Here is a 27058-nt window from a genome sequence, read left to right as displayed (position 1 = left end):
TTACTGTGCAATTCCAATTACACCACAATCCAGACAACTTCCAGGATTTCCTGTCTTTGTACTTTCTTCATTTCTAATCTTGCACAAGTCATCTGTTTTTCATGGACCACTATTATGTGGCCAATGATGGAAGGCTCTCTTGAGAGTGAGAACAAAGAATCTGAAATGGACCCATTGGCCCCATCATGTTTGTCAGTAGTCACATTGCCCAGGTCTCCCATGTGCTTTTCTTCATCTTTTGGCCCATCATGTTTTTTTTGGATTGATGATTGAAGTGAGGACCTACACTTGTAGAGGTACAAACTTGTACATTGTAGGTCCTCACTTCATTTATCTCCAAACTGATGGATGTGGAATCCATGCTGGCCCTCAGCCAATTCTGTAATGCATCTTGAAACTACAACTTTATTTGCCTTCTGTTTGTAGTGGAGGGTGCCCTGCATTGGGCATCACCCTTCAGCAAGCACACAACACTTGTTGCTATAATGTGCTAGAGGAGCATGCCAGTCCCACCCAAAGGAGTGCTAAGGCAGCTGTGAGCAACATTGCAGGAGACACTGGTATTAAGAAAGATTTTAATATTTGTTTTGTGTATGTGGAAAAGTTGGCAAAATGTCTACATGTTCCATATTGTCAATATTCAAACAAACCAGGCTCTTATTTTCTTTCAAAAATACAGATAACTTTCTTACATGTTTAGGAAATAGTGTTGATGATCAGAAATAGACTGTTTATCTGATGTAACTCATTTTTATACTAATGAAATACACACACACACACACCAGGTTTTTAAGTAGCAATGTAGCCCTTTTTATGTCAGATACAATGTATAAAGGAGAGTACTTAACTGGTCACTTAGCCTGTATTAAACCTACATAGCTTTCATTTTTACAATCTTTTACATAACAGATAAACTCAGAGAAACATATTTAGATCTCAGGTGTGTGTGACTATATATATATATATATAGTCACACTATATATATATATATATATATATATATATATATATATATATATATATATATACACACATATTACAGTGGTAACTATGTAATAACCTAAAGTAACAGTTGTTATTTAACCAGTTATGAAGGAATTATTTAAAATACTTTTAAACAGGTACAAACCCTAATTATTTAAGACATATTTTTATCAATAATAAACACTAATGGGCACAAAAATTATCTTTATAGACAAGAACAAATCAATGTTTTAAAAAACCTTGTTACTTTAATATATAGAGAATTAGATTTTGGTTTCTATCAGTACATTAAAATTGATGTGGGAGGGTACCTTAAATGTGTTCAAATGATTGTGCTAATTATAATCATCCTAATCACACACAGAGATTTATTCTCCACAAATCATGTGTAACTTATTAGGCCCTCTATAACTTGTTTATATCCTTAGTTTTGTCTTCTTTTCTGCCTTGAAATTTAGCACAAGAGTATCACTTTACCATACAAAACAATTTCTTATACCTCTTTCTTAGTTGGTAAATCTTAAATTTACATTTTGAAACCTTATACAATTTCTGAATATTTCTGTCAATTACTCCTTTTTATAAGATAAAATACTTTTTAAAGTACTTTAATCAAAACATAGCTGAACATTTTGTACTATTTGCATGTAGAATTATGCCAGTTGGAATTTTAAGTCTTAATAGTCTTACTTTTAGTGAAAATCCAGAAACAAAGCAATCCTATACTGCCTTTTTATTTCCCAGTTCATAAAATCACACTAAATATACTCAAATATATGTTATTTTACAGAATTTAAGAAGCCAAGAGTATGTGAGTTTATATTTAGCATGTGATGCTTTTGTATTTTAACTTTGCAAATCATTCTCATTTATGTTAGTCTAATTTACCCATTTTTACCTAAGGTTACCCATGAAGAAAATCCTAATTAACATTTCAAGGCTTTTATCTTTTAACCAACTTAAGTTGAACTTTTTCTTAAAGTTTTAAGTCCCACGAACTAACAGAAATGGGAGCAATTTCTTTTCTTTTTTTTTAATCAGCTCTCATTTATCTATGACAATTTTGATACCATGTAAATGACAGACATAAGCACATGTATATTCAACATAAAATACACAGGAGTTCACAAACATACATAAAAACTAACATGAAACAAAAGTTTTGTGGGCTTTTCTTGAATAATTGGCCTCTGAATAAGACAGCAGGAAAAACAGAGGACTAAAAACTCCAGTTGGATAAAAAAAGACTAATTGGAACAAAACATATTAATTTAGGTGCAAAGAACAAAATTTACAACAGAATCCATGAACAAAAACAAGACAGAGGTTTTGGGGAAAAAAAATGACATGGCTGTATTTACTCCCAAGTTTCCATTGTTGCTCTTCAGATCATCCCTTGTTCCTCCCCAGAAAATAAAATCTGTATATCCTTTGACATTGTTTTAATTCCTTCTATAGCCTAGCAGTGAAGGACACAGAGCAGATGGAAGAGTGGGAGCCACTGAAGCTGGCTTAGATTCTTCTCTCCCCTCATTGTTGTCATCATTCCTAGAGGCAGAAGTTAGGGAGTTTTGGCCTTGAAGAGGCCAAAAGTTTGAGCCAGAATACTGAAGGCTTTAGGATAGATTCCTGGGTTCAAACACAACAAAAGTATTTTATCAACTTTGAATTCTTTTACCCATTCATCCTAGAACTATCTTTCCAATATTTTAACATAAGGTCCAGAGGGGTTTCTGGGGAATTTTGGTGTCTTTTCCTCTGGCATACTCTTGCTGTCTTGCTCTACACTTTCTTTAGAGTTTTAGTGTTTTGTTTTGTTTTTTAACTTAGAGTCTCAACTACATGAACTTGAGGTTTCCTGCATTCTTCCCCATCCCACTTCCCTGGGCATAGTCTCCTGTTTCCTAGAAAAGTCTCAACCCCTCATTTTGGAGGTTTCTTACACTTGCATCTCAGTTACACTCACATAGCCTTCAGGTTATTCCCAAACCACCAAGGAAATATTATTTTTGAGAGTAGATTTTCTTACCTTGGTCCATGAACACAGTTACCTGGTTGCCTTGATGCTTGCTTGGGCCTTTTCCCTGCATTGACAATCAACTTTTGGTTTAGATTTCACTGTCAGCTGCCGGGTTTCTGTTCTGGAGAGTAAAAGGCTCAGGGGTCACTCTAGTTAAACTGGGCTAATTGGGCTGCATGAAATAACCACACAAGAGACACAAATACCTTTTTCTTTGAGGTTGCTGTGAAGGCTCCTCTGACCTTAAGGGTCTGCTGAAAGAGAGAGAGCTAGAGCACTCGCTGACCCCTTTTATTGAGGAGAAGCTATTCAAATGAGGCAAGGGATCAGGCTTCAGTGGGCTGAGTCTATCTTCATGATGTCCACTGTCAGCAGGTTGACTGACACCTGGGTAGGCCACACCCAAGGGCACAGTAAGAGGAGGGGACACACACAAGGCACTTCCATGGAAGATTCTATCCTAAACAGGGCAAGGGGTTATATTACAAAGGAACAGGTGAACATAGCTTCACCCATGGGGCTGTAGGAAGACACACCCATTTCTGTGACTGAGGGCCTCAGCACCCAGCTGGGAAGTGTAACTCAGTGGCCTCCCACAGTCAGCCTCAGGGGTTGCATTTCCCCCCACCCACTCTGAAGCAACTGCTACAAGGCACTGGGACATGTCTCCACTAAGGAGGGGTTACTGAGTAATGTGATTATTCCAGATAGAATCGAAAATTGTTAGAAATATTGGGGTCCCATAAGATATCAGATGCTTACTCAAAAATTACTCAGCAAGACATATTTTACTGCTTCTACCAAAAACTATGGTAAGCAAGCACATTGGGCAGAAAATCTGCCCAGGATTTTAACCCTAAGGCAGAACTGTCCCTTGTTTTAATAGGAGGAGTTCAGGATTATAATCTACATGACTGACTAATATAGAATTGGGGAGGGCAAGAGAAAGGGCTATAGTTATATTTGGATCGCTCACTACACCATAGGCATTATGATTAGAAGACTGAAGACAAAGATATGTTCGGGAGGGGCCTCTAAATGGGTACCTTTCAACCACATGGTTTAGATTACAGCAAACACATTTTTGTTACATATTAGGATACTCCAACTACATGTTTAACTCTTATAGAAAAGAGAGCATTAATCTTAAAAGGAAAACAAAAAGTATTCAGTATCAGTACTCAGCAGAAAAATTAAAATAAAAATTATGATGGGACACCAGCTCACTCTACTTAGAATGACTATTACCACAGGACAAAAGAAAACAAGTAAGTACTCATGAGAATGAGAATGAGGTGAAAAGGAATCAATTACACACTGGTGTTGGGAATGTAAATTAATAAACAATATGGAGGTTTCTTAGTACATTGAAAATAGAACTGTCACATGATCCAAAACTACTACTAGTGGATATCCATCCAAAGGAAATGGAATTGATAAATCAAAAACATAGGAACACTCTCCTGTTCATTGAAGCACTAGTCACAGTAGCCAAGAAATGAAATAAACCCAAATATCCAATAACAGATGAATGGATAAAGAAAATGGGATACATCTACACCATAGAAAGGTATTCAATAATAAAAATCATGAAATTCTGTCATTTATGACAATATAGATAAATATGGAGGACATTATATTAAGTGATGTAAGTCAAACAGAAAGACAAACACTACATAATCCTACTCATATGCAAAATCTAAAAAAAAACCTGTTGGTTGCATAGTGAAGAGTAGAAGAGTGGTTATCAGAGACTGGTGAGTGATTAAATGAAGAATAATGAAAAGGGGGTCATCAACATGTACAATGTTACAATTTAGGAAGAAAAAGTAATGTTGTTCTGTTGAATAGTAGAATAATAATACTTAATAATAAGGTGTAGTATATTTCAAAATAATTAAAGAAAGGTTACTTTTTGATGTTACTCCAAAAAGAAGTGACAAATAAATGAGGTGATCAATATAGTGACCAACTTGATTTGATTATTATAGAATGAATATACATGCATCAAAAATTAAATTGTACAACATGAATATAATTGTGTCAATTTTATTTTTTGAAAGTATTTTCAAATTTAACTTATATGGCAATTATAAAGTTTAAATAAAACAATCCCCAACATTGGATTGACAATAAATGTAAACTATTTATTAGCTGCCCATGAAAGGATGTCTTATACAATTTCCAAGGTGGGCATGTGCTGGAATTAGTATGTTGAAACTGTTTCACAAAACAGTGTGACATAGTTGATAAGGTTACTTTTTTTCTGAAATCAAAGAGTCTGAGTTCAAATATTTTCTCCACTGTTTATAGTTTTGTGACTACACTTTATAAGGCTTAGAATTACATCAATGAAATCAAGATAATAGTTCTATCTCATAAGGGAAATTTAACAAATAATGTAATAATATTGGTAAGACCTTTAGCATGCCCACTATATAGCTAGTGCCTAAGAAAACCAAACCTTTAGTGGTGCTATTTTAAAAAGATGCTGATGTTAACAGCTTCAGACAGATGAATGGGGAAAGATTATAAGGAATTATTTAGTTAATAAAAGACTTGATAATTGCTCATAGTTTGGATATGAGATGTTCCCCCAAAACCTCCATGTTAATGAATATTCAGAGATAAAATGATATGGTTATGAAAGCTATAACAAAATCAGTCTGTCCTAGTTGTATGAACCAGGTGGGTGGTAACTGTTGGCAGGTGAGGCATGGCTGAAGGAAATGGGTCACTGAAGGTGTAACCTGAAGAGTTCAACTTTCTTGTAGGCACTTTATCTCTCTTTCTCTCTCTCTCTCTCTTTCTCTCTCTCTCTCTCTCTCTCTCTCTCTCTCTCTCTCTCTCTCTCTCTCTCTCTCTCTCTCTCTCTCCTTCTTGGCAACAATGAACAGAGCAGCACTCTTTCAAAAAAACCTTCCAGTATAATGTTCTGCCTCAGCTTGGATCTGAAGTAATAACACACCATAAACTGAATCTCTGAAACTGAGACAAAATAAAAAATCCTCATCTAAACTTTTCTTGTCAGGTATTTTGGTCATAGTGACTCAAAGATGAATAAAACAGAAATTGATACTGAGAAGTGAGATCATAGCTATGACTGACCTGATCATGTAGTTCAGAAACATTTGGATTTGGCCATAGTTTACACAAATAGGTTGCAAAACCTAGGAGATGCAAGCTGGAATAGGCTTAGAATGTTATAGGAAGAACTTAATGGGTAATTCTTCTGGAACCTCAGAAAATCAGAACGCTGATAAGAATGCAGAGAGTAAAGAATTGTGTTAATGGGGTTTCAGAGGGGGAATGGGGACCATTGATGCTATATTCTTGTAAAGAACTTGTTTACATTTTTCCATGTCCTGATATTTTGTGTGATGCTGACTTATAAACTGATGGACTGATTGGTTTGTTGGAGGAAATTTTGAGGCAGCATAGCATTCAGTCTGTGGCATGGATTTTCTGGCAGATTTTAGCCAAATTTGCAATGAGATTCAGGAGCAGAAATCAGAGACAAAAGATTTAAAATTACTGTAGTGTTACAAGAAAAGTGCATGTAAATTTGTGGTCAAGGAATTGGTGGTTATTGATGAGATTATAGCTATTAAAGGTAATCTAAGGGTTTTGCATAGAGACAGTAGAAAAAATGGCTTGAGGAATATCAAGAATTTGCAAGATCATACTCATTGTAGCCTCAAGGGTATGTAAGGGAAAACTCCATAGTGGTGGGGGGTGGTGTAGGAATTTGTTTCACCACATATAACCCATCCCAATACACTCAGGGGATACTACAACCATTTTTACACTGGCTTCGAATATTGCCCAAGCTATTGGCAGACCATGACATTGTTTACATGGTGCTGCTTCTGCAGGAATGCAGAATGCTGGAGTTAGGTAGTCATGGAAGATTCTACCAAGATTTCAAAGGAACATCAGGAAGGCCAGGAAAAGTGTAGCAGGGTCAGAATTCCTGTGGGCTTCCCATGAGTAGGTGATGAATAAAGATATTAAGGTGAAGTTGAAGCTGGATAAGAATCCTCACAAATTAAGAGAAGCCAGTAAGGATTATTTACTGATGAAAGCAGCTGGATACAGAGAAGATTCACGCTAAATGTAAATCCATATGAGCTATACCTGGAAATGCCAAAAGGAAGGAAATTCCCAAGACTTTTGGAGCACACATCTCACCACCCTGTATCCTACGTGTTATATATGGAGTTATGGGATCTATTTGAACATCTGATTTTCAGTCTTCTTTTGACCCCATCCCTTCTATCTATGCTCCTATTCCTCCCTTTTCTAAACAAGTACTCTGTCTCACAGTATATTGAATATATATAACTTGCTTTTGAGTTTTACAGGGACTCACAGAAAAAAAAAATGTCTTGAGTGTCAGATGAGACTCTGAACTTGAAATTAGGGATAATGCTTTAACTGTAAAGAGTATGAGCCCGGCATGGTGGTGCATGTCTGTAGTCTCAGTGACTCAGAAGGCTGAAAGAATTGAAAATTCAAGAACAGCATTAGCTGTTCTATGAAACTTAGTGAAAACTTATCTCTAATAAATAAATAAATAGCTGAGGATGTGGGTCAGTGGTTAAACACCCATGGATTTAATCCCTCATATAAAAAAAAAATACTATGAAACTCTTGGAGATGGACAGATGAATTTTGCATTATGGGATGGACATGAGCTTTTGGGGGCCATGGGTGGAACATAATAGTTTGGAAATGAGGTGTCCTTCAATAGCTCCTCGGTGAATATAGGAACATTCAGATGTGAAATGATGGGATTTTGAAAGATTTAAAATAAACTGTTCAACCTAATTTTATGTGAAGGCATATGGGGCATGGCTGGAGGAGGTTGATCACTAGGAGCATGCCCTGAAAGCGATCTTCTTTTTTCAGCCTCTTCTATTCTTTTACTCTGTGTTTTCTGGCTGCAATTTAAAGAGCAGCACTAGTACACAATTCCCTTCTGCTATGTGTTGGCTCACCTTGAACCCAGAGTAATGGAGTTGTCCCTCCATGGACTGAACATATGAAAGCATAAGTCAAAATAAACTTATTTTCCTCTAAGTTTTTCTAGTCAGGTATTTTGGATGCGGTGATGCAAAGTTGACTAAAAAAAAAGCCATGCCAGATGCAGTGGCACATGCCTGTAATTGCAGTGATTTGGGAGGCTGATGCAGGAAGATTGCGAGTTCAAACCTAGCCTTAACAAAAGCAAGGTGCTAAGCAACTCAGTGAGACCCTGTCTCTAAATAAAATACAAAATAGGGCTGGGGATGTTGCTCAGTGGTCAAGGGTCCAAGAGTTCAATCAGGGTCAAAAAAAAAAAAACAGTATAAGTTAAAATAAAGACAGAACATCAGATTCAAGAGACTTTACAAATGATGAAATATTAAGGCATTGTAGATAGGATATTGTTTCTTTGCCTTTTGGCTAAGACCATTTGAAAGTCAAGAATAAAAGAGAATAAATACTAAAATATGTTTCTATGATTTAAATTCAGGTTAACTTTGGTGTGGTACTGATAAAAATAGGTGATTAACTTATGATACTTGTGTGTGTGTATGTGTGTGTGTGGGTGTGTGTGTGTGTGTGTGTGTGTGTGTTTGTAGTAAATGAAAGAAAATGAAATTCCTTTGGGACCTGATAATTTGAGGAAGCGTTTGCAAGTAGAAGTGAAGTAAAATACTGTAACACTTTTCAAGTCATCTGCATAGATATAATTCTTAAAGTGGTGAGGTAGCTGCCAAATTCATACTTTGCTATTTACATATATTTAAGTATATCTGAATGAAAACACACCTGGAAAATTTTTTCCAATGAATGCTATTCCTGTTTGTCCTAGGTCTTTCATTACAGATGTTTAAGGGTTTTTTTTTCTTTTTTTTTCACCTGCTGGCAAATACCCAAGGTCAAGACATTTCTCTTTCTGCATCCCTACCCCAATTTAAATGTATATAATCAGTATTTTTTCACTTATCTCTGTTTTGTGCTAGATGCCACCAACTTATAATTTAACAATCAAAATCATACCATAATATTGCTTTCTGATTTCTATCTGTATGTTAACAAATATAGTGCATTCTGGAAGCAATACCCTTTAAACCTATACTGTGATGTCAATGGAATTTCAGACCCTAGTGCAGACAGCCTAGAATGAATAATATATTTGGAAAAATGAGTTTTCAGTCCCTTAATCACATTGAATTGCACTTGTTTTTCCACCTTTGCATACATACTCTTTATTGACAAAAAACAAGGAAGAATATCTGATATATTTCAGATATTTAAATAACCAAATTTGCTATCCACCAAGGTTAAGGCTTATTTAATTATACTTAAATTGTTTGCTGGAAAGCAGTATGGAGATTCCTTGGAAAACTGGGAGTGGAACCCCCATTTGACCCAGCTATCCCACTCCTCGGTTTATACCCAAAGGACTTAAAATCAGCATACTACAGGGACACAGCCACATTAATGTCCATAGCATAATTCCTGATAGCCAAACTGTGGAACCAGCCTAGATGTCCCTCAGTAGATGAATGCATAAAGAAACTGTGGCATATATACACAATGGAATATTACTCATCATTAAAAGAGCATAAAATCATGACATTTGAAGGTAAATGGATGGAGTTGGAGAATATAATGCCCAATGAAGTAAGCCAAACCCCATAAAACAAATGCTGAATGTCTTCTCTGATATAAGAATGCTGATTCATAATGGGGATGGGGCAGTATCACCAGCTAGTCAGGATGGCAACCTGAGCTGGGTTCACAAGAGCTGGCTGCACCAATAACTTAAGAACACAGTGAAAGAAGCATGAAACACACATAAATACCATTTGTTTGCAGGAATCAGGTGTGGGAGGCCAACCTTACGGGTGACTGAGTTACACTCCCCAGCTGGGTGCTGAGGCCCTCAGTCACAGAAATGGGTGTGTCTTCCTACAGCCCCATGGGTGAAGCTATGTTCACCTGTTCCTTTGTAATATAACCCCTTGCCCTGTTTAGGATAGAATCTTCCATGGAAGTGCCTTGTGTGTGTCCCCTCCTCTTACTGTGCCCTTGGGTGTGGCCTACCCAGGTGTCAGTCAACCTGCTGACAGTGGACATCATGAAGATAGACTCAGCCCCCTGAAGCCTGACCCCTTGCCTCATTTGAATAGCTTCTCCTCAATAAAAGGGGTCAGCGAGTGCTCTAGCTCTCTCTCTTTCTGCAGACCCTTAAGGTCAGAGGAGCCTTCACAGCAACCTCAAAGAAAAAGGTATTTGTGTCTCTTGTGTGGTTATTTCATGCAGCCCAGTTAGCCCAGTTTAACTAGAGTGACCCCTGAGCCTTTTAGTCTCGAGAACAGAAACCAGGCAACCAGGGAAGGCTCTCAACCTTAAGGGTCCATTGGAAAGAGTGAGCAAGCCATCTTAAAATCCTCTGTTTCTTGGGGAGAAAGACATTCGAGAAAGTTCAACCCAAATGAGTCAAGGGGTTGGGTTTCAGGGGAGTGTAGCCCAGTCTCATTGGGTGATGCCCACTCCCAGGGCATCCTCCCCTTATGAGTGGAGGTGAGTTCTACCTGTTTCCATGCACAACAGAAACCAGTCTCCACACCTCCATTGCTCAAGGCTAAGGGTCCATGCTCACTTTTGTGTGGCAGCTTCTGACAGGGCGGGGAGCATGGGAGGAATAGAGGAACTTTAGGTAGGGCAAAGGGGAGGGAGGGAAAGTTGGGGCATGGGGATAGTAAAAACGGTCGAATAAGATGGACAACATTACCCTAAGTACATCTATGAAAACACGAATGGTGTGACTTCTTTGTGTTCAACCAGAGACATGAAAAATCGTGCTCTATTTCTGTAATATGAATTGAATTGCATTATTCTGTCATATATAACTAATAAGAATAAATAAAATTAAAAAATTTTAAAAATAGCCAAGAAGCATGGATTTAATGATATGATTAATTTAATCAAAGTATTGAGTTTTATGCTGTAGTATTCACACTGAAGATAAAGCAAATGGGAACAAAAGATATATATATATATATATGATTTACCAATGGTATTAAATTGATGTGACTTCAGAGGTATCAAACATATTCAATATTAAAACTGCATTTTACTAATAGAATCATACTTTGATAACCATTCTCTATAACTCTCTATTCACTCTAATCTGAAAAAGTGAAATTAAGGAGTTAGTGGATGAGGAATGTGAGAGTAGTTTAGAATGATCAGTTTTCCTTATCATGTATTTTTAATTTCCTTATTTCAATCAAATACTTGTTAAGCACACAATAAAAGAATGGACATAAATATTTTACATCATAAATTGTAGTTTCTTCATGTGTGTATTTTCTTCATTAGCAATTAAATCCTGTATAAAAAATAAAAATGCTTTTTCTTAATTTTGGGAAACAATGGGATGGAAGGAAATTTCCTTTAACCAGGGATAAAAACATTTTCTATCTTGAGACAAATAGACAAAGACCTCAAAACACTGACCATTCAAAATACACACTACACCAAAATGTGTATGTGTGAATGAATAGATTCCCTATACATTCTTCCCTAATGTGGGAGGATTAAGAAATGATGTAGTAATGTAAAAACTAACTAGAAGCCAGGAGATATTGAATCTTCCTCTGTTTTGGAAACTCTGGCTGACTTTTGAACCTTACTGCATTACTGAGGCTATTAAATCTGTGCTTAGTTTGCAGGCACTAAATATGGCTTATAGTAAAATGATCCAACAGGCTCACTTTAAAAATTCTCATTTTACCATCAGAGTTTTTCTGTTCCATCTGCCCAGTCAAATGTGAATATAGTTGTTTTAAAAAGAAAAGGGGGTGATATCTTAATATTGCCAAGTTTAGAATTAATTTTAAAAGAACAAAAGAATCCATAAGTAATCCCATTTGGTAAAATGAAAAAAGTGAAATTGCCAACAACTAAACACATAGATTTGAAATGGGAAAATTACTACCACTTAATTAAATTATTTTTGTTCCTTCTTTGTGAGCTATAGAATAGGGACTGTGTTATGTATAGAAAAAATAAAATATGAGTGAATAATATATGAGAACACATTAGTTGGTTTCCTATTGGAAGCTCTACTATCTGAAAGCCTAACTTTAATTTAATTTAATTCCTATGTCATTTAATAAAAGGCAGACATTTTTATTTTAACTTACTTTATAAAGATGAAATATGATACAATTTTAGAACAAGTTTGAGCTTATATAGAAATCAAATTATGTAAGCTCTTTTTATATATTAGCATGGCAACTATCATGCATAAAACAAAATGCTCCATTAGTTAATATTTTATTTTGAAGCCTCATATTTTCCTTTCCCAAAGATTCTTTGACAATAACTTCATGCTGTAGGAAATAATAATTAATATGTACCAAGGTCTTGATTATTACAAGTACTAATCTTTGTATGCATTATCTCATTTATAACTATCAGAAACTTTATCATATAGACACTGATATCCCTATTTGTAAAGTACATAAACTGAAGTACAAAGAGGTTTAGTCATTTAACCAATTTTATACCGTTAGTTTATCTCTAAGGGAGTTTTGTGGAATATGCATTTAAAATAAAGCTATGTCTTTTGGTGAAAATTTATTGACTTTTTAAAGGGATATATCACTTTTCTCTCCTATTAACTCTCTTCTCCCTTTTCCCTCTACACTCACATTTTCAAATATGAATATATAATAGTACTGCCATATTTGCTGTAAAGTTTGGGAATCATTGGATTTTTAATTTGCTTGCTTTGAAGAAAAACATTTCTTCTATGCTGAGTCATTTCTATCTCTTCAGTCTCTGAGGAATTGATCTCCTACACCTGTTTCTCATACTTTACATGATAATATTTTTGTAAATTTCAGCATGCCTGAAATAACTCTAGTGACTTCACTATGATAAATTTATTTGCCTTTAAGAATCAAAGCTTTGTACTTGGAAACATAACCTTTAGAAAAAGTTGTTTCTCCATTTGGATATTATATCATCTATTAATCCTTTTGCTTTCTATAGTGTAGAGACATTGGTTCTCCTTTGGAATATATTGTGCAATGCTAGTGCAGATATCATTTTGTTCTGGTGAAAAGGATATAATTGGTATGCTTATGAGTATGCTTAATTTAAATTAAATACCACATATTCCATTTTTGAGCATGACACGTTTACAAACTGTAGTCATCAAAGGCTTTTTCCAATATGATCTCTACTGAAGTGTAGAAAGCATTCATCACATTGAAGAGAAGCTCACAGAGTAAAACAAATGAAAAGTCATTTAGTGCTCTTGATATTCTAAGAACTTGAGGAATAGTAATTTTGTCCTATTGCTTTAAGTAATCTCTCTACAGATGTAAGTCCCCATATTATATTTTACTTCTTTGCAAGTCACCTTCAATTTTCTAAGAAAAATTATTGAAATATGTGAATTTTTCATTATAAGCACATTGCTTTTGGAAAGTAAATGTATGGTAAGAGCTTTTAGAAAATGTAGAGCTTTACATTTGTCATGCATAGTACTTTTCTTCTTTACTACTTCATCTGTAAACACAACACACAAAGCATTTTCATCCACATCACTGTTAAGAACAATTATTTTGTCATATATGTTGTTTTAGACTATTTAAATTCATCTTTTTTTTTAAAGAGAGAGTTACAGAGAGAGAAAGAGAGAGAGAGAGAATTTTTTAATATTTATTTTTTAGTTCTCGGCGGACACAACATCTTTGTTTGTATGTGGTGCTGAGGATCGAACCCGGGCTGCACGCATGCCAGGCGAGCGTGCTACCACTTGAGCCACATCCCCAGCCCTAAATTCATCTTGACTAATGGAAGCACCCTTCTATCAAAAAATTTTGAATGGAATGAGGAATGAAAATATAAAAATGTACATTATTTTTTCTTCCTCTTTATTTCTTCCTTTCCTTTTGACGTATTTCTGCTTCTTCCAATTTCTATTTGTATGTTATATATAAATGGGTGAATATTTACACACTGTGGTGCAAATTGTCATCCAGAAATACCACTGATTACTCAAGGAAAACTGTCAAAATACTGTCCCCTTGTTATTGTTTGGATGTGGAATGTCCCTCATGTGTTGAAAGCTTGACCCTCAGCTGATGGCTGTTTTGAGAGGCAGTGGATATTTCAGGAGATGGGAGGAAGTAGGTCACTGTGGAAATGTTCTTGAAGGGTACATTTTGGCTGCAGGTCCTTCCTTACTCTCTCCTTTTCCTTCTTGGCCACTGTGATGTGAGCAATTCTGCTCTACAATGTGTTCCCTGTCACAAAGTTCTGTCAAACCAAAGGTCCAAAGCAGTGGGGCCAAGAAAGCATGGACTGAAACCTATGAAACAGTGGGTCAAAATCAATCTTTACTTATTTTGTTTATGTGAGGTACATTGTCATAGCATTGGAAAGCTGATGAAAACACCCCTTTTGTTTAGTAACTATAACATAAGAATTTATATAAATCACAGCCTATCCTCTGCCTCTACATGCTAGAATTTCATAATATAGTCTCTGCTTTTAGAGAACAGTAAAGGAGGTGGCTGGTTAGTGGCAGATCTTAGTTCTTGCACTAGCTCATTTTCTTTGCTATTTGCCATTTTTAGATGCTGATCTGAACTGAAAAATGAATTAATCATAACAGAATAAGTAATTGTTCAAGAATGAATGTCCATACTTATGGAGCATACTCATAGTATTCTATGAACTTCTGGGTTTCTACTGATATCCTATAATAAATTGGAAAAATCTGAAAATGAAATATTGCCCATGTTGTCACTTTGATGCTGGTTTAGTGAAAGACTTTCAGTCTTTTGATCTCTTAATATCTGAACATTACTCACGAAAACTACTTGAATTGTCTTAAAAATTATAATCAGAACTCTTCAGGTTTACTACAAAAATCTCGCATCTTTATAAATTAGATTATGAGTAAATATCACGACATAGGTAATTTATGTACAGTGAAAATGGTCATGATGCTTTGGTACTTGTTTATTATAAAAACAATTTGAGTAGTAAATAGTTGTTTGCTTCACTGTTCTTAAAGATTAGTTAAATTTGTTATTCTCTCTTTCACATTCAAATCTTTATTTTTTAAAATTTTTGGAATTTTGATTTTTAAAAATTCATTGAAAAAATATAACGCCATCTTTGACATTCTATTTTTGAGATTTAGCGTCAATCAGTAGAAAAACTAATGATGGTGAAATTTGTTTAGTCTAAAAAAGTTAGGCTTTATAATTATATTTAGGCATCTCTGGTAGTGTCAAATAAAATACCAAATACCAGAATATTTCAGGGAAAATGCTGGGAGAAAATCAATTACAAATCTAGTAAGAGCTTGTTTTCCTCATAACAAACACCTGCTGTAGTCTCCAACTGTCACCTCCTTTTCAGGAGTCTAAGCCACCTACTGTGTTTCCCCAATGACACCTCCCCCTCAGCAGCCACCTGCAGTTTATGCCAACTGTCTCCTTCCAGTTCTCTTTCTCCTCAGGAAAAACTACCTGCTGCCAAAATAACATTTAAGGGAGTACTTTTTTTTTTTTTTTTTTTTTTTTATTGGCTTGTGTGTTTCCTGTATGCTTAGGCAGGATGTAATTGCTGACATTTAATCACTTAAGAATATTTTCACAATCAATATTTTTTTTTGTCTGAGAAGAGTGCTCATTGACTTAAACAATGCATAGTTTTACTAAATTAATCCCACATTATCTACTTTTCAAACGTAACTTTGTATTGTTGAATAGCCAAGTAACAAAATTATATGTAAATGAAGAAACCAGTATCAAAGTTACATTCATTCAGAATTGGGTTTCAATGGGAACTTTTGTTAAGTATATAATTTAAGTCACATAAAAGGAAGGAGTTTTATCTGTGTCCTGTATATTGTAGAACTTTGCTTGTACTTCTAGATTCATAATGTACTGCAACATATTTAATAATTTTACTTATATTAATAAAATTGATTAGTAAATATTAAATGAAATACTGAAGGAGTTTCAGCTCCTTAAAAATCATCAAATGTGAAACAGATAAAGAGATTATTATACATACAAATATACTGTGTGCGTATATATATATATATATATATATATACATGCACACAGTATATTTGTATATATATATATTATATAATATATCTACTGTTTACATATTATATATAGTATATTTTTGAATTTAATAAGATGGTGAAACAGAAGAGCTACTCAATAATTATTTTCCAAAGTCATTTGCTGATACATTCACAATACCTATTCTTTTATTAAAACATAGAGCTGTCGAAGAAATTATTTTACTTAATTTTTCTATCTTTTTTTTAAGTGTTGGGTATGAAACCCAGTGCTTTGCACATGTTATGCAAGAACTCTAATATTGAGCTACATCCCCAGTCATAGACATTTTACAAGTATATTATTAAGATAATATTCATTTAGTGGATGAACAAATCCAAATATAAAGAAAATTGTACTAGGCATATATTCTCAAAACATTGTCTAAGGCTGAATTTACAAAACAAGTAGAAACTGTAAATTTTTCTCAGAAGTATTCTGCCTTTTATATAACATATTACAGAATGAATATCTTAACGTGTTGATCATATAAATTAAATTAGATAAGGCTGATTATTCAACACCATGTAAATGTAGCCTTAATCCTTTCTATCTTTGTAACACATTTTCTTTTATCTAGCATGCACAGTGAATTGTTATGATATTTATATTATAATCATATTAAGGCAATCAAATAATTAAAAAGGCATATTAAAAGATTTAAAAAATAAACTCCATGGTGCAGTGGCACACACCTGTAATCCCACTGTCTGTAAATAAAATATAAAAAGGGCTGGGTATGTGGCTCAGTGGTTAAAGACTTCTGGGTTCAATTCCTGGTACAAACATAAATACATAAATAAAATAATTATCTGTAAAAAATTTTCCATGTGTAATTTTCTGAGAAAAATATGTAAATATTTATATATAATAAATGACCATACATAGAGGAATATTTGCTTTATTTTTTCAATTCTATTACATTTATTGTACTTGATTGATTAAATAATAAAATATTAATTACAAGGTATTCCAGTTTGTTAGTAGATCCAAAAAAGAGCATAAGAAAGTTATGGCTATTCAAGGGTTTGCTACACCAACAATGACTCATGATAATGCCAATACCTTGTTAAAAATTTCTTTTAAAAATGTTATTTTTACTATCCTAAATTTCCATATTATCTATATACTTAAACTCAAAACCCTATATTTTTTCAGAAAATGCTTCCAAGACAAGTATGTACAGAACCCATAAATCTTAGTTATTTAAAATTATAATTTTCTCAGATTTTGGTATCTAAGAAGCATGACTAATACTGAAAAAGCTTGTTCAGAATTTGAACAATACTCTTCAAGATAGCTGTATAGAGGCATACAATGCTCACTTGTCCTTCCACATAGAAGAATCAAAGCAAAAGGTCTATACCTGCGTATTAAGGTGAATTATCATGAGAAAACACAGGGAATCAATAGGAGAAAAACAGAAACCTTGTAAGATCCACAGACCTGGGACAACAGCATAGTAAGAGAAACAAAATATCCTGGTAACCTCATATTGGCTCCACAACTGTGGGAGTGAGAGTCTCTCCTCTTCAGGAATAAAGGTGAAAGATAGAGCCTCAGAAAACACTATCAGACAGGATACTGGCAATCCTAGCTTTTGGAAAATTTTACAACCCTAATAAGCTTATAGGCTAAACAGATCAATAACCTGAAGTTAGCATAGTAGACTTGTTTTGGAAAAGGAATTCACAACATCTCACAGCAAAATTCCAAGGTGTTTTAGCCAAGAGCTATTGAGAGAAGGGACAAGTTTTATGAATTTGAACTTCTCTAGGGGTCAGAAACCTGTATATATTCCCATCTCTGGGACCCCACAGACATTCCATTTCACTGGCTCAGTGGGTAACTGTTTCTTCTCAAAGTAAACTTAGTTCTGAAGAGTGATTCTTACACAGACCTGCTATGATCACTACATAGGGTTTCCAGTTCTTTTAAAGGAAACTTGGTAAGGGATGGGTACAGAATGCTATGTAGGATTAATATAGGTCTAATAATCTCAAGATGTTTCTGATGTTGTGGTCAGTCTCAGAATCCTTAGGCTAATATGGTCTTCATTATTTCATTAATAAATAGTACCATAAAGTGCCCAAATTATAGGTTCCTCAAGACAACATCTCTCTTTTTGACTAACATTGGTATGGCTATGATGGCACTATAATGTGTCTTAAAATTCTGACATTTTAATTTCTTCCCTCTTTTCTCTCTTTCTTCTAGATGGCTTTGATTACTTGGGATATTTTATGCTTCCATATGAATTTTAGGATTGTCTCTTCTAATTCTGTGAAGAATGTCAATAATAATTTGATGAGAATTGCATTGAAACTATGAAAAACTGTGGGTAGTATTGAAATATCAAAAACATCAATTCTTCCAATTCATGAATAAGGAGTACTTTCAGCATTTTAGTGTCTTCTTCAATTTCTTTCATTAGTGTGTTGTAATTTTCATTTTAGAGATATTTCACTTAGCTTATTCCTAGGTATTTATGAGCTTGTAGCTATTGTGAGTGTGAATGCTTTCATTGTTTCTTTCTTAATAAATTCACTTTTGGTATACAGAAAAGCTACTAATTTTTGTGTATTGATTTTGTATCCTGCTACTTTACTGAATTCATGTATCAGGGTTAATAGACTTTTGATAGAATTTTTAGATTCCTCTATGAATAGAATTGTATCATCTGCAAACAGAGATAATATAATTTTCTTTCTATTGCCTAATTATTCTAGTAAAAATACATTGTACTATATTGAATCAGGGCATTGAAAATGGGCACCTTTGTATTGTATCTGATCTTTGAGTAAATGCCTTCAGTTTTTCCCTATTCAATATGGTGTTCATTTCACAACCTTATTATGCTGAGGTATAACACTTCTGTTCCTAACCTGTGCAGTGTTTTTATCATTTAGGAATAATGAGCTTGTTGAAATCTGGATACTACACATACAAACATTGGCATTAAAAAGAGTCACAGATGAGCTTTAGTCACAAAGATATATAAACTCTACTTCTCCCTTCCCCAACAACTTAATCTTTCTTTGTTTCAGTCAAAATAACATGAAGTGTCTAGATTGTACTTGTTAGCTTTTTAGATTATGAACAACCCCATAAGAATCATCTGTCACTTTTTTAAAAAAAGAAAAAAAAAATCTAAAAATGTGATTCCTGTTTTTAGTTCTTTTACTTTCAGATCCTATTACTTTTAATCGTCCTTGCCTTTTTTGGTTTCCCCAGTATGTTTAAGTGACAGATTTATAATCTCAGATTTTTTTTGTCATTCATAGTTGAATGGTTTATCCAAATTTCCTTATAGCTAATACAAATAAAGTTGAATACCAAATATAGCATTCTTTTTCTTTTTTAAATATTTATTTTTTAGTTGTAGTTGGACACAATACCTTTATTTATTTATTTATTTTTATGCGGCGCTGAGGATGAAACCCAGGATCTTGCACTTTCTAGGTCAGTGCTCTACTGTTGAGCCACAACCCCAGCCCCTAGTGTTCTTTTTCTTATTATGGAATTATATTTTTTTTAAAAAATTAAATAATTTGCATGGAATAAAGTGTATAATTATATTGTAAATTTTATGAGTCTTAGCATTTGTATACAAGTGTGTACTCACAAATGTCAAAAATTATACAGAACAGAGAATGATAATTAATTCTAAAAACTCTACATATGCTATTGCCCTGTAGCCAAGCCTTTTCCCCAGCACTAATATCACTCCTCTCTTCTTCATCTCTAAATTATTTCTCTTTTCTAGAATATTATAGAGATGGGATCACATAATATAAAATTTAAATATAACATGTGCTTATTTAATTACTACAACGCATAATTGTGTAATTTCTCCATGTCATTGAGGGTTTCAAGAGTTCCTTATTTATTTATTTATTTATTTATTTATTTTTGACAAAATAGTATGCCATTGCATAGAAGTACCACAGTTGTCCAGTTTTGAAAGATTTCTTACTTATTTTGAAATTCTGAAAGTTATGAATAAAACTGCTATATACACTTATGTACAAAATATTTATGTTGTTGATAGTTTGAGAAAACTGTGAAAATACTGTTGCATGCATTTGTATACAAAACAAAGAGATTAAATCAGTAATAAAAAGACCCCTATGAAAGAATATGCCAGGGTCAGGAGGAGTATCATATGTGTTCTACCAGGCTTTTAAAGAAGAATTAATGCCACTGGGCACTGTGGTGCATGCCTGTAACCCCAGTAGCTCTTGAGGCTGAGACAGGAAGACCATGAATTCTAAGCCAGCTTCAGCAACAGTGAGGCACTAAGAAACTCTGTGAGACTCTTTGTGTAAATAAAATACAAAGTAGGCCTGGGGAGGTGGCTCAGTGGTTTAGTGTCCTTGGGTTCAATTTTCGGTATGAAACAAACCCAAAACAAACAAACAAACAACAAAAAACCAAACAACAACAACAACAAAAAAAAAAAACTGAATGCAAATATTACACAAATTTTTCCAGGAAATATAAAGGGATGAAACCACCCCTTAATTGATTTTATGAAGCCAATATCACTGTGATACCAAAACTGTTTAAAAACAGTATAGTTCAATATACCTGATGAATGTAGATGCAAAAATTCTTAATATCAGCCATCCACATTCATACAAAAGTAAGAAGATTGTAATCCATGATTAAATCAATTTAATTCTAGGGATATGAGTTTCGTTCACCATATGTAAATCAATGATATAAATTATCACATAGGTAGAATCAAGGACTAAAATCATATAGTCATCACAATCAGTGCAGAAACATCTTTCCATGTAATCCAGCACCCATTCATGTTAAAAACAGTAGGAATACTTGGGTTGAAGGAATGTACCTCAAGCCTGTATAAGACAAAGTAACATATATCATTCTACTGAATGTAGAAAAAATGAAAGCATTTCTTAGAAAATCAGGAACAAGAGAAGGATGTTCGTTCTCACCACTGTGATTCAAAATTAAAGGAATGCAGTTAGTAAAATAAGTCAAAATTTCTGTTTATTTATGACATGATTCTATATTTGGGAGACCCAGAACACTCCAACAAGCTATTTCTAGAGCTTATAAACATGTTCAACAATGTATCAGTATACATTTTCCACCTACAAAAGTCAGTTGCTTTCCAATAATACATTGAGTCTGTTGAGAAAGAAATCAGGAAAAGATTTCTGTTCATGTATCCTCCAAAAACACTTGGGGATAAATCTCACTAAGTAAATGAAAGGAAGCACAGAATTTTTTTTTTAAGTCCTAAAATTCATATGGAAGAATAAATGATCTAGAATACACAAAGCAATATTAAGCAGTAAGTGATGTTGGTGGCATAACAATACCTGATCTCAAATTATACTACAGAGCAATAGTTATGAAAACAGTATGGTATTGGCATAAAAAAGGACATAATTATTGATGGAATTGAATAGAAAACAGAGAGACAAATTGACACAGATATATTCATCTGATCATTGCTACATTCTTGGGAAAGGTCTGGAGAATAAAATAAACAAACAAAAATAACAACAGCAAAACACACAAATTATTTCTCATATGGGGTGCTAATTTTACTCTTTTGACTAAAGACAGGTTTTTTTTTCCTTTGTCTTTTTTTATTGTTTATGATTTTAGTACATATGGTAATCTAAACTGGAAGGTATTAGAGGCAAATTAAAATAAAATAAAAATAAAACACAAAACAACACACAGGAAACTCACTCTTATATAATCATAGAAAGTTTCATTTTCCTGCTCAGTCTGCCTATATATATGTATTTGCACACAGATATATGTGTATATATACATATATACATATATATATATATATATATATATATAATATTTTAGAGGTACATAACAATTACACAGAATAGTGCATTATCTTTTACATATACATAATATAATTTGAACATTCATTATATGTTTATTTTTATATTACTCTTGTAGTAGCTTTCATTATTTTGTCCAGGGGTTTTAGTTACATATAATCCAATCTCTGTGAATAATAAGGAGGAATGTACTTACTTCACATTAATAAAATCCTATAACTTATAACATAGCATGTACAGTCCATAGTTCAAAATATGCTTTTTTAAGTAGTTAAATTGGTTTTGGTAGAATAATTGTCATTAACATTAATCAAATGAATATCAAGAATGAATAAATAATCATCCTCACAATCTAAGGGCTATAATTGCTAAAATTGAAAAATATGTGTAAAGTATCCACAAATAAAGAAAAGTGGTATAAAATAAAACTTTTAATATTTTACTAAAGCCTGGAAGCTTTTGATGAATATATTTTATGATAAGACATAAAGATGAATGAAAATACTACTGTTAACAGAATTCTGTAAATTGTGACCTTTGCATTGTGGCTCAAATGCTTGTCTAATGTATGTAATTACTCAGAATGAAAACAAACAAACAAACAAACAAAGAATGTGAAAATTAATTTTCAGAGGAAACAAACAATACAAATATTATTTTTTAATAAAAGGAAATGTATCAATTCAGAGTTTATATCAAATGTTATGCTTTGGATATGTGGGGTCCCCAAAAAGTTCACATGTAAGAAATTACAAGAAGGTTCAGAGAAGAAATTACTGGGTTATGAGAACCTCAACCCAGTCAGTGAGTTACTCATTTGGTGGAATTAATTGAGTGGTAACTGAAGGTAGGTGGGGTATGATCAGAGGAGGAGGGGCATGAAGGCATGGCTTTGGAGTATATATTTGTATATGGCAAATAGAAATCTCTTTCTCTCTCTGCTTTCTGTTCATTATTTGAGCTGTTTCCCTCTGCCAAACTCTTCTTCCATGATGTTCAGCCTCACCAGGAGCCCCAGGGAATGGAGTTGGGTGTATATGGACTGAGAACTCTGAAACTGTGAACCCTTAAATAAATTTTTCTTCCTCTACATTTTTCTGGTTGGGTCCTTTAGACACAGCGGTGAAAAAGCTAACTAAAACACCAAACATACTGGACATTTGTTTAGCTCAAACAGAAATGACGTTATATTTTTTGTTGAAGTAGATAGTCCAAAGTGAAACCTACAGAGAAAGTCATAGAATCTTAACTATATTTTATTTCTGTGATTGATATATTTAACCCATTTTGTCCTCTAATTCCAGATGTGTAACACATATGAAAACCTAAATATAACATGGAATATAAAATAAAATTAAACAATACAATTAAAAACATACATATGTGTGTGTGTGTATACAGAATTGAAATAGGTTGGAAATAATAACCTAGAACACACACACATATATGTTCAATTTTGTTGAAATATTCACAGAATTTGAAATCTTGGGAGTTCATGGGTTAAAGACTTTCATTTAAGCATTGCTCTTCTGTTACTAAAATTTCAATTCAGTTTCCATTTGTAAAAAATTAAGTGGAGAAATTTTTTCAGTGCATTTTAATTATACAGAATAATAGGTTTCTTTATGTCATATTTGTACTTGCAGTTTACCTACTTTGATCATATCAAGTCAACATTATTCTTCCTTACTTTCTCCTTGCCTCTCACTGACTATCCCTTTACACTTCCATAACAGTCTCTTTTGTACTCCCATGTCAGGTTGTTTTCTAGATTTCATGTATGAGAAAAGATGAATTTCTGTTCTAAGCTGCATACTTTATCTAAAAGTCTCAATGACACTCTAAGTATTGAAACATGACATTCTATCACATAAATATAATTATAGTTATTATCTGTCAAAAATAAAATTTAGAAAATCTCAAAGACCAATTTTTAGTATATAGTGCTATTGTTTATGTAATATCAATTAAGAATGTTTTGGAGACTAATATATGGGCTGAGACAAATATATATATATATATGTCTGACTTTATTACCAAATTATATCATGATATTTGTATCTTACAACCATAGGCTTTCAATCATATCAATTTATATGAGCTACCATTAGGATTTATAATTCACATTTTGATATGTTTTAGAAAATCAATTATTATGATGATCAAAAGTACATCTGTTACTTTCATATTATAGTTTGCAGTACTCACATACTTCTATGTTAAATATATTCTTTTTTAAAAAAATATTTTTTGATTTATGGATGGACACAATACCATATCTTTTATTTCTTCTTATGTGGTGCTGAGGATTGAACCCAGTGCCTCACACATGGGAGATAAACACTCTACCACTGAGCTACAAACCCAGTCTCCAATGTTAAATATTTTCTCTTATCCACTTTTTGCATATATAATTTCATTGACCAATTTTTATCAATTTGACTTATACCAAATTTGTAATTGTTAAAAAAATTCATGGGTTTTGCTTGGGTTTTGCTTTTCCTATATTATTTTGTCTCATTTCTGTAAGGAACACTAACTCTCTATAGTGGATGTGCGATTTATGCTCTTTCTGCTCATAATTTTCCTCCATATTCTGAAAAAGTATCTCTAGTTTGTGGAAATGTGTCATGATACTCATAATCATTTTAAGCTTCTGAAGTGTTCTTCAGCAATTTGTTACAGATTTCAATTCAGCTAGAGATTTTATTTTCTATTTAATCTTTAAGTATATGTCTCTTTTTCTTCTCATTTGAAACAGTTTTTTTGTAGTATTTTTAATTTTGTTTATTTTATGGAGAACAGAACATTGCAGTCTAATATATTCTTTTGATTTTTTTTTTTTGCAGATAACTTTCATAGTTCTTATTTTTCTTAAGTGGAAAAGATTCCTTAATGTTAGTAGATTTATTTTATAGACTACAACATATTATTATTTTTATAACACTCATTTTTGAATGAGGACAGATATATCTGGCATATTCACCAAATATATAGTTGCCTTATTTGTTATAGATTATATCATTTGATTATTCTCCAATGTTAAACTGCCCTTTTCAGGTTTCAACATGGAATCCAGTTTGACATGATGTTAGTCTAGTGATATGATAATGCTAGTAGGCCATTTTCTCACTCCCTTTTCCTTACTTGGAACTACACAAGGATCTATTTATTGTTTGACTCCTTGGGTTAAAATCTCAGCTTTACAATAGATGTGGAACTTCATATAAGTTACTGAACTTTGACAATTAGTTTCTGCTTTTTGCTATATTGTTTTAAGACACTGTACAATTTCATGTGAAATTATTTTTGTATCTATATCTGCAAGATGAAAGTATTTTTAAAAAATGCAAACTATCCTATTATCACTCTTGCAGTACTAAAAATAATGTGTAAATATTAACAAATATCCAATCAACATTCTTATTTATCTCATTTTATTATAATATTTAAAGACTTTTCAAGTTTTCATCCAAATAGTATCATTCCATTTTGATTGGCAATATCTACTCTAAGACTTCAAACATTTAGATGCTTTCATATTTGGGTTCTTTCCCCAACATTATTTCTCCCTTTTTCTCTTCTTCTCTCCCTCTCTTTTTCTCATTATTGTTTTATTGTAGTAATCCGGGTATTTTGCAGTTGAGTTTTCCAATCTCTAGTCTTGCTTCTCTGTAATATTGTCTCAAGTTTTCTTAATTAGAATATTGGTAATCTATAAATATACACATATAAATACCACACCCCCCCCCACACACACACATACACAGATTATTATCAGCTTTTGTGTTTTTAAAAATTTTGTAAGAGTAGTCAATTTATATCACATGGGCTAGATAGATAGATAGACTGATCAATCCAGCACCATGTAGGAGACTCCAAAGTTGCCACGAGCTTAAGCCAAGACCCTTTAGATTGTTGCTGCAACAGACTGTGAGTGATATATATATATATATATATATATATATATATATATATATATATTTTTTTTTTTTTTTTTTGTTAGGCTTTTGCTTTTCCTATATTATTTTGTCTTATTTCTGTCAGGAACACTAACTATAGTGGATTTGTGATTTATGATATATATATATATATATATATATATATATATATATATATATATAATATAAACACTATTTATTTTCTACAGCTAGCATGTGATAATACTTAGATACAGAGTGTATATAAAAGTAAGAAAAAATTCTTAAATGTAAAGAAATCAAAAGGAGAGAGAAACAAGGTACAGAGGCAAAATGGCTTGCTCGTCTTAGCTGATGGCTTTATTTATATCAATAGGTTACATTAGGTCAGTGGCATCTGTAGGACATTATTGTTGATTGCATCATTAGGCAGGTTACAGAGTTAGCAACATTATGAAGCTTATTCCTCAGTTACATACTATAGTTGCAATGTGCAATGTTAGGAGCTTTGTTTAGTTCTCAAGAAAGTCCATTGTTTAAAAATACTTTTATGTGGACAGGTTCAGGAGCAGTGGAGCTTTGTGAAACATTGTGACTGTCTAACAAGAGAGTTCCATTATTCCCAGGAGCTGCGTCTAAGATCAAGGTCAAGGGTGATAAGACTCTATCATAAAGACTCTATCATGGAGCCTACTCGTGGTGGGTATTACCATAGCAGCTAGGCATCCTGCACTTTTGCACACAAACTTTCCCAGGCACCAAGCATGTCATAGTCATAAAAATCATCAGAGGCCCCAATCTCAGACACTGCTCTCCCATACTCTGTCATTGCGCTCCACAACCAGAGAAAACCGACTGTCCTATACATTCCCACACTCAGAACCCTTACAATTAATTGCATATCTTAAATTATTAGGACTTGGGATTTCAAAATAATTAGGTAGTGCCTAACTCACAGGTGGTCCATGGTACTTTTCAAATGAAATGATTTCAAATGTTGTTATGAACAGATGGACTTGATAATACTTGACATATTTGACAATATTTGGCTGAAACTCAGCTGAGCAAACAAGTCCTGCAAAGTCACATCCAGTATTTGAGGGACATAGCAGCAAGATGCATTCTTCA

General features: G+C 33.3%; 1 pseudogene; it reads right to left on the bottom strand.

The window, feature by feature from the left end:
- Nucleotides 1-26759, bottom strand: LOC113177550 (superoxide dismutase [Cu-Zn]-like; annotated as a pseudogene).
- Nucleotides 26760-27058: the final 299 nt, after the last annotated feature.

The sequence above is a fragment of the Urocitellus parryii genome, chromosome X (genome assembly GCF_045843805.1).
Source record: "Urocitellus parryii isolate mUroPar1 chromosome X, mUroPar1.hap1, whole genome shotgun sequence".
Lineage (NCBI taxonomy): Eukaryota > Metazoa > Chordata > Mammalia > Rodentia > Sciuridae > Urocitellus > Urocitellus parryii.
This window is presented reverse-complemented; position numbering and strand designations above follow the sequence as displayed.